The following is a 13,108-nucleotide window of genomic DNA, read 5'->3' as shown; positions in this document are numbered from 1 at the left end:
TCAGCTCATAAATGGGCCTCTTATTTGGCAAAGTGCTATGTGGGAAAGACAATGTGCTGTCTGGACATCTATTTCAATAGCTATGAAGATCTTGGACTTCCCCATACTATAAGGCAGTAGTGCACATACAAAGCATTCCTCTTTTGAGGTACTTCTTTCCACTTCCCTCATATGTTGATACCATATGTTGGGCCTCATTACAACCCAGGCGGTAAGTTCCCTACTTTACCACCAGCACCAAGGCGGGTTAGCGCCTTGCATTTTAACGCCTGCTAAAAGCAGCTAGCTTGTCAGGGTCTAGTGATACACAGAAAGTTTGTGCGTTTTTCGATGTACCCCCTGCGTAACTTTTATGAACAGAAAGCGGTACCTATCCTGATTTACAGTGCGGAAAATGTGTTTGGATGCTCGTCAAAGCATTGGGCATCCTTGGAGCACATGTTCTGGATGAAAGCGTTAAGTCTACCGATTGGGGTATCGACTGCTTGTATAAGATACGAACTGGCGTTAATATCATTGCATGCTCGAGTCAGCTGGAATCAACTAACCTTATTTCGGAAATCCAGAATAGAGGAAGGAATCTTGCAATTCAAGATATTACACCAGGCCTCAGTAAAAGGGTGTGACATTCTATCTCAGTGGGTGAAACGTTGTGAAGATCTGTTGGCACTATATAACATCAGTATCGAAACTCTTCTAGCAAATCCAGCGGCAGGAAAGGAGAAGCTCTGGCGTGCCGACTGGATTTCCACATGTAGTGAGCGAAAGTCGGCTAGCGCCATGAAAGACTCTCCAGTCGAAGCAAGAGCCTTCAACATGCCTCAAAAGTATTTGAATTGCTCTCTAACCTCGAAAGCAAGAAGACTGTTTATGTTATTCCGGTTAAATGCCTTCAAAACAAAGGAGAGGACCAGTCATTGGCCATGTAATGTAGGTGCTAATTCCACCTGTCGCCTTTGTGAAAAAGATCTGGAGTCACTTAAACATCTTGTGCTTTTCTGTCCAGCACTAAAAGACATAAGATCAATTCATATGAGCCAGTGGTATAATGTCCATCAGTCCATATGTGCGGAGGAATCATGGCAGATAATGTGTAATGGTTTGGATATGAAATTAATATTGCCTCTGACTTCCTTCTTGGCAGTAATTGAAGAGAGACTAAATGCTCTTGATAGGCTGTGAGCTAAAGAGGTTGTGTAAAGCCATGTTTGACTCAGTGACCTTAGGTGTTATCTGAGTATGCTGGCATAAGAGGTCACTAGAAGTAAACAGGATAATGTTGGAATCATGATTTCGTTGAAAGGTTGTGTTAAATGTTTGTTTTATGTGTTTGTCGTAATATTTTAAAGGTTTGATCTAAAAAAAAAAAAAAAATGGTAATCAGGCGTTAAGGGTTAACGGCGCCGACGGCGCCGTTAACCCTTAACGCCTGGGTTGTAATGAGGCCCGTTGTTTCCCAAATGTGCTGTACTAGCCAGGTAATCATTTAACTCAAAGTCATCTTCCCCAATATCTCTCTTAGGTCTTATCCTTCTCTTATGATCTGCCATGATTATCTCATACAACATGTCAGCATAACTCCTTCTAACTGGACCAATCATACGCACATCTGTCAGCGATTGGGTGTGGTTATATGAACTTTCTGTACAGGTTCACCTTCAACACCCATTTCTTGTTTCTCCTTTATAAAGCCTGTCTCTGGTTTCCAAACATAATCTCTAAGACATGTTTAGCATGTGACTGACTATTAGTGACATTTATCTAAGACTTAGGTGATTCCTCATCATTCTTTGGAACAGGGATAACTACAAAGGGTATTGTCTGCCTAGTAGTTGCCTTGTTTATAACTTCCTTCTGCTTAGGAAGATTCTCAGGAGTTTTTGCTCCATTCAAATCTATGTAATGGGCTGTTCGCACAATGAGTGAAAGCAGTATCATTATAAACAGAATGCAAGCATAAATAACAAAGATATACAAAAGTGTACAGCATGGATTTTTTACCCAACCTGGACGTCTCTCTGGATCTGGCATGATGCTATTGGTACTAATGCTGCCCTTTTTTATTGCACCATTATGCCCTGCTTCTGGAAGCTGCTGATCTCACTTGATAAACTTTTTTGGTCATATGACTGCTTACACGAATTCCCAGTGGACCCCTCAAATCAGCCTTTCACTAGACTACATGATGATTTTCTTTCAGCATGAAACAAGGGTTCCTTTTTAGCCAGTAATCCCTTGATCTGACCCTCAAAGGACAGACTCCCTCTGATCTCATAGTTCTTTTGGAATAAGCATTTACTTGTAGTATAATGTCTCTTAAAATCTCATTCAATGCTGCATTATTTCTCGGGTCCCTTAGAAAGGTACAGACAACTGTGTGTCTATTAACAAGCTGTGGACACTCTTCAGTCAGGTAGTAAAAGACCAAACTGACCAGTCTGTGCACGTTGTCTGCTGATAGGGGCAAGTGTACTTTCCCCACTGTATTTAGGAAGCTGCAGAACTTGCTTGCTCAATAATCGCTGTGAGCAATCTCCTAATGATCGGTCCATTCTTAGGATCTTGCAGGAAAAAGTGAAGGCTAGTAGTTCTCCCCACAATTGCAGGATATGTGCGCAACACAAAAAGAAAAACCTCAATTATGATATGTGAAACATTGTCATTGGGTACCACCATGAGCAAATCCAAACAGGAACTCAGTGAGAAATTAATAAGGGTACCAAACCCTCTTGCAGTTGTTGAAAACAAAATCAAGATCTGCCATATTTTTATTCTTATCAAGGCTTAAGCATGCCTCAGTCCAATGTCACAAATCCCTGTGGCTCAAGAACAGATATTTTCCTTAACTCTTACCCAAATCACTGAAAAGAGTGTTTGAAATAAGCCACAGTCCAATGAACTCTTTGTCTTTACCCGACAGCTTCTGTGTCCTTCTTCCTTGTCATAGCCCTAGTCTGCACGTGCTGAGGTTCTTCCCCGATGCTTGCATCCGAAGGGTGCGGGGGTGATGGGGTCTCTCCAGCACAAATGTTTACGTCTCCTGAATATTCCAAGCACGTCTGCCCTGCATTCTGACTGCAGATGGCGTGACGTCTTCCACGATAGCAGGACCATTGAAGCGGGGCTCGTCCCACTTTTTTCTGGTATGGTTGGGGATTAGGATCACATCTTCGGGGGAACACGTTAGGAACACATACTTCTTGAAATCCACTTGTTGGAGAATCTCCTTATGTGTTCTGTACTTCCCCACACCCTTTTCACCATATTTTATCTGAAATGACAGAGATACTTGAGGTCATACAAGTAAAATAGTCACGTAACTCCACTCACAACAGTTCTGACATTGGCCCGGCATCACTTCTAACTCTGGATGGAGGTGTGAGGGATGTCCTTATTTGCCTTCCTGTCACTTTTTCATGGGGGTAAGATGGTGGTTTGAACCTGGTTGGTTCCTCAATGCATATAATGCCAGTTGTAGGCATTGCAACCACCCTTTCTTCAAGGTAAGCTTCAACTTTGCTATTATTTCCTTAAGCAAGCAGTTGAGCCTCTCACAATATCCATTTCCTTGTGGATGAATAGCCGAAGAAAACTTGTGCTTTAACCCAAGCAACAAGCCAATCTGTTCAAAAATGTAATTCACAAAGTGAGGACCATTTCAATACTTCACATATTCCCCATCTAGGAAATACTTCTTTCACAAAGAATTTTGCTGCACAGGTGGAATCTGGGTGTGTACATGGACTAGTCTCAATCCATTGTGAAAAGCAACAGACTACTACAATCATGTATCTATACCCATTACATACTTGCAGCATATCGACATAGTCAATATGCAAATGCTGAAAGGGGCCATTAGGTCTCGGGATAATTCCTCTAACTGCGTGCAGTGTGTGGCCAGCGGTGAACTTTTGACAAACTATGCAATTCACCATATAGAATGCAACGTGTTCTAACAAAGTTGGTACTAAACAATCTTCTGCAATACTGCAGCAAAGTTTTCTCTAGTTGTGTGCGCAGGGTAGTGTAGCTGTTCCAGCGCCACCCTTAATAATGCTGCAGGCATTACTGGTTTAGCAGTGTTGTCTTGTCACCACAATGCTTCAGACGGGTTTAAAGAACACCCTCTTCACGTCCATAGATCCTTCTCATCCCTGAACCTCTATTAATGGTGTCTTCAAAAGATTACTATAGGATTAAGACACACTCATAATCACCACAATTTCTTCCATTTATATTAGGCGTATCAAATGACATGATATCTTCTGAACATGTAGCACATTTGGCTTCATCATCTGCTGCTTGATTTCTGCATGAGATAAAATCTTCCTTTTTAGTGTGAGCTGCGCATTTAATAACTGCAATGGCTACTGGGAGTTGTAGTGCCTTAATAAGCCTGTCCAATAAGGCAGCATGTTGCACTGGAGTGCCATCCGGTCCGAGGTAGCCCCTCCTTTTCCAACGTGCTAATCCTGCATGTACTGTCGACCTTACATAGGCGGAATTACTGTACGCTGTTACTTCCTGGTCTGCATGATTCTCGAGCGTGACTATCAGCACCACTAACTCTGCAGCCTCTGCTCAATAGTGAGACGGGAGTCGTGCACTTACCAATGTTTAAAACTCCCCATTGGCTGTGTGTTTTATGACAGCGGCACCTGTGTATCTCTGCCCATTATTTTGATCAATCCTTGAAGAAACATCAATAAAAACAATTTCTCCCCCTGTCAAAGCATTGTCTTTTATCCTAAGGATTTCATCATAGAACTCTTCATAGTTCAAACAATCATGCGCATGCTCATCCTCTGCCAGTGGTTCCGCTACAAACATGACAGGATTCACTAATTTGCATCAAACTATTTTAATCGCCGGATTTTACATGACTACTTCGTAGGCAGAAACCCTTTGAGAAGTCAATGTCCCTTTCGCTTTCTCAAAGATGGCAAATAATGCATCCTCAACAAACAACGTCATAGAGCATCCCATCACTATACTTGCAGCCTTCTCAATGGTGAACGCGGTGGCTGCCATAGATTGTTCGCACAGAAAATGACCCCTCATTACTGGGTCTAAAATCCCACTGTTATATGAAAGGGGCTTATACCACAATGTAATTCGCTGTGTAAGGACTGCTGTCATTACGGTACCATCCGTATGCAAAAACAAAAAGAATTCCTCAGCATAATTAGTAATCCCTAAAACTGGAGCTGTATAAATTGCCCTTTTCAATTCCTCAAACCCTTCTTCCATCTTCTCAGTCCTAACAATGTTCTCTTGTGTTGCCTGTGCTTTCCTTGGAGCTTGTAAAAAAGGCCTTGTATATGAACTGTAATCAAAGACCAATGCTCTGACATAGTTACATAATACCATAAATCTCTGCATATGCTTTATCTTGTGTGGCTTCATGGTTTCCAAGATAGCTTCAACTCTCTCAAGAGTAACCTTTTTCCATCATGCAAAATCAACTGACCTATGTACAACACTTCCGGTTGACAATACTGTAACTTCTCCTTGTCAAGCTTATTTCCTTTTTTAGCGAGTGTAATCATCAACTGAATAGAATCACATCTGCACCCTTCCACTGAAGTGCAGCAAACTAAAATGTCATCTACGTATTGCAACACAACACTTTCCAGATCAATATTGCTTAAATCCTCTGGAGAACTCTATTGAAAATTGATGGTGACTCACAATACCCTTGAGGTAATCTCATGCTTTTTAACTTAGTCTGTCTGAACGTAAATGACATCAGATCCTGTGAGTCTTTGTGTAAGGGGATTGTGAAAAATGCATTTTTCAAATCAATCACAGTAAAATATCAATGTCACATCAATTGGTGAAACAGATTCCAAAATATTTTTACTTTCCAAGAATTGCTTAAACTCAAAAATCACATGAAAGAAAGTATGACACATTTAGACACAAGTGCAATAAAGAGCTTGAAAGCAAAAAATAAAGCAAAATTCAATGAAGGCAAAAAATCATCAGGACATATACATTCAAAAAAGATTTGCAGACAGAAAAAACTTTTGCAGACAGAAAAAAACACAGAACAACCTCATTGAATAAAGCACCAAATTTTTTGAAATAAATGAATACACAAAAAAGATTAGTAAGAAATGAAGAGAAAAAGAGGAATACTGGACCTAAATTAGTATTCCAGGTTCCGCAGTTCCATAAATGCAGGTCTGCCTAATATTTTGGAATCTTTTTCACCAATTGATGTGCCATTTATGGCTGCTAAGAAATACAAAATAAAAGACCCTATTAATAAACTATTAAAAAATCCTTTTTTCAAAAAAACAAGGAATGTTTCAGTAATCAGAGTGGCGCAGAGTAAATGTGATATCCTCTGTTAGGATACACCATAACTAAAAATTTGATTTCAATTATACTAGATTTTTCTCTAAAATAGCATAGTGGATATAATTGGTATATCAATTTTCATATGTCCCAATCCATAGTATGCTTTAAGGGACTATCCCTACCTCTTTTTATGTACTAGGCCTGGTAGCCATGTCAACAAAATGCGTACCCCATAATGAAAAACCTCAGGTTCCAACGGAACTGCTCGCATGTTCACTTGTCCTGCAAATGCCATAATAAATTTACTCACGTTTAAATAATACATTCCTGGTGTTTAACACACTATACTTTTATTGGTAAACGAAATTGGCATATTCAACTTAGTCATTAGATCTCGACCTAATATATTGACAGGTGTCTGCCTTGAATACAGCAGTGGCACCGAGATATAACATTCTCCTATAGAGACTGGTAAGTCTTCAGTAAAAGAAACTCTGCTCGTAGCTCCTGTGAAACCTTGAGTATTCATGGCATTGCCAGACATAGAAAATGTTCCCTCTTGTATACACCCATGTCTACTAAAAATGTAAAACTTTTGCCTCCTATACTGACGTCTACCCTCGGTTCTTCATGAGGATTTAGCGTCACGGATAGTATTGAACACATCAAGTCTCCCAGTGAGCTGTCCTATTGTGGATACAGCCTCATTCCTGTACCTGTAAAAGGAGTCCCTCCCTCTACAGAGACACCCCCTATCCTAGGAGTCATTAACTGCCCCATGCTTGTGTTTGCTGTATCTGCATAGGTGAATGCTGCAATTGCCCTTGTGGCGGATTCACTGTTTTTGCTGCATTTGAAAACCTTGCTGCATTCTCAGCGATTGTGCCTGTTGATTCTGAGCTTGTATGCAGTTATTCAGTTACATACAGTGCTCAGGACCTTTAATTAAGATTCCCTGTGTACCTAATTTTTCCTGCATGGTTATATCGTAATTGTATTTCGCGATATGGATTTAAATTCTTTGCAGGAATTAATAAACTCTAGCCTCACTGTGCAACTTAATATCAGTTAAGAGCTCTAGTGACCGTTTACAGCTTCCATGTTTGTTGGCCACATGAGTTTCCTAAATCAATAAAGTTGTTTTGCGCGGCGACCAGACCTGTGTTGAAGATAACGAGCGCGCGGCCTTAAAGAAGTAACGCTGCAACTGCCGGCAGTGATGGAAGTCAGGTGATTCCCAACACGTGACTGTGACGCACAGCAGAGGAGCAGGCAGACGGATGCGAACGAAGTACGTTTTCTACACCGATGGTAATGATTAGAGCCCAATATATGTTGTGCGCCCCTTATTTCTGGTTTTCATCACACATCGCGCCAAGACCACACAGGGAGAGAATGATGAGGGACTAGGGGCAAGACGCCGCCAAGTTGGTCCCAATGCTGTACGAGATGTTTGTTGCAGGCTCATTAATTTGTGGCGTGTGAAGACAAATCTAAAGGTAACGTAAGTGACTAATTAGCTCGCATTGGGAAAGATAAGAGCCTTATTCATGTGAATCTTTTAACCATCTCCGTCACATTGTGTTAAGAATGTAGAACCTAATGAAGTATTACGGTCATTGTGGTGACAATGGGCACCACTTTGTATGCACTATGCATAAGCAAGTAAATAAGTATGAAATAGGCGCAATTGTCTAGTGTTCTGAGTTAAATGTTTTAGCCTATGTTGGACTAGCCTACTAAGCTCAATCCCACTTGCCTATATTGATCTAGCACACTGATCTCATGTGTATCTGCCTACTTCAGACTAGCCTATTGAGCTAATTAATTGTATCTGCCCACATGAGACTTGCCTGCTATTCTCAATTGTATTAGCCTGTATCTGACTAGCCTATTGATTTTAACTATACCTGCCTACATCAGACTAGCCCATTGAGCTAATTGTATCTGCCTACATGAGACTTTCCCACTGATTCCAAGCGTATTTGCCTATTTCAGACTAGCCTATTGATTTCAACTTTATTCCAATTGCTTTCAACTGTATTTGCCCACATCATACTAGACATATGAGTCAATTGAGAATATGAGTCAATTGAATATGCCTACATGAGACTTGCCTGCTGTTCTCAATTGTATTTGACTGTATCTGACTAGTCTATTGCTTGCTTTCAACTGTATTTGCCCACATTAGACCAGCCCATTTAGCCAATTGTATCTTCCCTTACCAGACTAGGCTATTATGTCTAACATAGGGGCCCAGACTTGACTAGCCTACTGTGCCAAATACCTTAGAATATGCTCAACCTGCCCCACATGCTGAACTACACTAGCCTATGCATACCCAACCCTCTTTGCTGCACGATTTGGCTACTTAGGCACACTCTGTAACAAGAGTAACTACCACCACATCACCACATCACCACATCACCACAGCCCCTTCTGACCCAAAGCACTATGTACACCACTCTGCTAAACATAGTCTCCGTAGGCACTTTACTTAGCCTAATGGTAAGAACGAGTCCTCCAGGCCATCCATCTCACATACTACCCACTCATTATACTCCCACTACTATGTCTACAGGTTTAACCATAGCTCCTACTGCACCCTATCCCACCACTCTGACACCCAAACAACCCTAAAATAAGTCCAGCCTAATCCTAACATACCTTGTAATACTGCCTACAGAAACTCTAGACTTTGTGCACGCTTGCTGAAATTGTTTGAACCACCGACCAAATATACGACTAGCCTAGACAGAGGACAAGCTTACCAAATAAACAATCAACAAAAACGACCACTCTCAATCTCAACGCCCAAATTAAACCACAAGCAACCAAGCCACACACGGGCAGAAATGTAGCTAGAGCTACTTCTAGCATCCTTCGCCCTCCTCCACTTGAAAAATTAGCATCTGACCTTAAAGGTGCCTTAATAAATGCAAGATCGTTAGTCGTGCACGCGACTGAGATAGCTTACCTCATTGCAGAAGAAATCTACGACTTCCTAGCCATCACGGAGTCCTGGCTACATGATGCAGCAGGTCCTGCCCTTACTTTAGCAGTCCCAGACGATTACACTATCTTAAGAGCTAATAGGTGTGAATCATGGGGAGGAGGCCTAGCTATTTTCGTCAAATCCAATCTCTCCATGAGATTAGCCCCTTCGCCTGACATTAAATTATGCAAATCCCTGTCAGTCAAAATACCCATCGCCAACTCCCAAACTTTGAATATCCATCTTATATATAGACCTCCTGGCCCTATTGGCACCTTCAATGAAGATATCTCCACCATCCTGTCGGATAATTTTAAAAGTACCTCACAGACCTTACTGCTGGGAGATCTCAACTTGGGATTCAATGACATGAAAGACCAACACGCCATCACTATGGCCAACATATAGGTAGAACTCGGCTTCACCCAGAAAGTGAACACAGCGACCCACAACAAGGGAAAAATTCTAGATTGGGTGGGGGATCACAATTATAATGCATCAATCACTGCTATCTCCCCTCACATCTGGACTGACCACCAGCTCCTGGCATTTACGCTAGCAACTAAAAAGCCTGCCACCAAGTCAACCCTATACTCCCCCCCTACGCTAACTAGAAACAAAAAGAATAGACAAACTCCTTCCCCGTATCCTTCCCACGCTCAACTCACTATACAACAATATGGACCACACCTTACTAGTTGATGAATATAATAAAGTCATGACCACTGCTCTTGATGATATTGCCCCTTTTAAAATTGCGAAACAGCAACCCCAAAAGCTACCTTAATACCTGGTTTACCCCACACTTGAAATTACTAAGGTTAGACAAGAGAAAATGTGAAACTGTGTGGAGATTACTCCCCTCTGCAGAAAACAAAACTAACTTAATTACTATATCAGCTCAATACAAGAAAGACATCCTTTTGGCGAAACAGGAAACCTATAAAAACAGAATCTTGCAAGCTAACTCTAATATGAAAGAATTATTTACAATACTAAAAGAACTATAAACTCCCATTCCAGTACAAGACAACTACATCAAAGATAACACATGGTGCTCTGTCATTCAGCATGCTCTAGTTAACAAAGTCTCTAATCTACAGAATAAGATAGCACTAAAGAAAGCCTCCCTAATTCCCTCGACCTCCTCTAACAAAAAACCCTTGCTACCTCTCAAACATGTAACTCGCTTCAGATTCTCTAAAGCCACCACTATTCAGGTGGAGAAGGTCATACTCGCACTCAAACCCTCAAACTGCCAGGGCGACCAATGCCCAGCACAACTAATCAAGGACGCTGCCAGAGATTTAGCACACTTCTTCTCAAAATTCATTAACGCCTCCTTTTCATCAGGTACCATCCCATGCAACCTTAAAGAGTCTTGGGTACTCCCTATTCTTAAGAAACAAACACTAGACCCCACTGTACCGACTGACTACAGGCCCATCACAACAGCGCCTTTCCGTCTTAACATTTCAGATAAGGTAGCATGCATCCAAATTCAGAATTTCCTGGAAATCAAACAACTTCTAGGAGCCTGCCAATCTAGTTTCTGGCCACAACATGGCATGGAAACAGCCTTAATTGATCTCAAAGTTCAAATAGATCAACTTAGAGACAATGGAAAACTAGCGCTTCTCCTCCTTCTCGACCTCTCGGCTCCATTTGACCTAGTGGACCACAAGATCATATGCAGCCATTTTGATTCAACTGCCCGTTTCTCCAAGGAGGCTATAGTATGGATACAGTCCTTTCTTAGTAACAGGACTATGAGAGTCTTCTCTCCTTCAGCAGCAGCAGACCCCATCCACATAACTTGTGGGGTGCCCCAGGGATCATGTGCCTCACCGACCCTATATAATGTATTTACCAAGACCCTTTTGATGATCTGGACCATCTGGGTATCACCAACACTAACTATGCAGATGATACTCAGATCCTCCTACCACTTACTGGGGATTATGATGATGATTTGGCCTTGGTGAATAGGATTTACAGCATCGTTCAGGCATGGATGGCCGGTCATGGCCGCTGCCTGAACGATGACAAAACAGAGCTCATCAGCCTTGGCACACCCTCCCATCTAACTAAATTAGGCCCTGATTATTCTTCCTTCACCATTGATGATAACTCCATTACAGTTGCCAAAGAAGTAAAAACCCTAGGTTTTTACCTGGATTCCAATCTAAATTTCACTAAACAGTTAAACACTTTGGCTTCTTCTACCGCATATACCTGCAAATTAATTAAAGCCGGCAAACAATTCCTATTGCCTAATAGCTGCATGATAATAGCCAGAGCGCTCATCCTTTCCAAATTGGACTACTGTAATGCACTTTACATTGGCGCCAACAAATACATCATTAAGAGAATACAGATACTTCTGAACAACGCCCTTAGAAACACACTTAGTATATCTAGGAAAGAACATATTTATGAGACTAGGATCTGGTGTGCATTATGAATAAATAAAGAAACAAACGAACAAACAAGTAAGACCAAAGCAGACTAATTGCAAGCTGTTTCTCCTGTTGCACTGGATGGAGCGATAGGTTAGGTGTAGGCTGTGCCAATTGATTTATTTTTGTACTTAAGGCAGTTGATTGCATTAGAAAATTGAGTATGAGTGAGCGATGGGCTTAAGCGGTGTGTTGTTTTAACATTTTGCAATCTAATGTGAAGATACTTCTACTTGACCGTTGAACGTTTAAGAAATAAGTACTTTCATAGTGAGCCGACAGCAGGATACTTTTGCTCCTTCTTTTATGGTTGTTTTTTTAATTAAACAACATGACTGATAGCTGTTGTTCATGTTGTTTTCCCTAGTGGTTGAGAAGATCGCCTATGTGTCATTTTGGTGAAGAAGAGTGCGCGTACATTTTTTGACCTGTACGTTGGGCCCCCCTGAAGAAGTTCTTATAATGTCTACATTAATGGAAAAAGAACAAAACATGTTGGATGCATAGAACGTTGTATTACAGAACAGTGTTTATCAACAAGTTATTAATTTTACTAGAACATTTTTGCCAAATGGATTTGCCCAATAAGTCTAGCACAAGAGTTAGGTGAGCAACCTATAGTGTTAGGAGTTCTCTAATCAACACCCAACGTAGGTGAAAAGTGTTACCCAGATTTAGATTCATTTTGAGTCAGTGAGTGTTAAATAGCTTTGCACTTTGTGATATGCACTTGCAATGGTCACTTTGTATGAAATGATGTGTAATGTTTTTTAGATTTTATGTGATTTTATAACTTGATATCTGTTGATTAATAAAATTGTTTATATTTCAAATTTATGAGGTTGATATGACACAGTTCCTTATTTGTTAGTGGACTGTTTGAAAGTGATCTTGGTTACCAGAGGAGGTTACAATACGAAGGCAATGAGATTCTTGAGTCCAGAAGTGTTTATACAAGTCTGTGATTGGGGATGAATCTTAGGGCCGTTAAAATACTTCCCGGTTGTCTCTTATTGGTTTTGTGATTCTGAGCAAACCCATCTCCACTCTGCTGTGAATACGCAGGTGAGTTTGAAGTCTGCCCTCTTGAAAATTTACCATTCTGCACAAACACTTGACTTCTACACATACAAGCTAAATGCCCTGTCATTCCGCATGCCCAACATACAGGAGGGTTGAAATCTCCTATTCTGCCCATTGTGCATATCTTGATTGTCATTCTTCATATTTTGAAACCTACCTTGATTGCTCTGAAGGTTTCCCTGATTATTCTGCCCATTTCCCTTGATTATATGGAAAATATCTACCTCTAAATCCTCCTCTTCCTCATGGAGCAAATTCATTATTT

The sequence above is a fragment of the Ambystoma mexicanum genome, chromosome 6p, assembly GCF_040938575.1.
Source record: "Ambystoma mexicanum isolate Mex_15411 chromosome 6p, UKY_AmexF1_1, whole genome shotgun sequence".
NCBI lineage: Eukaryota > Metazoa > Chordata > Amphibia > Caudata > Ambystomatidae > Ambystoma > Ambystoma mexicanum.
Note: the sequence above shows the minus strand (reverse complement) of the source record.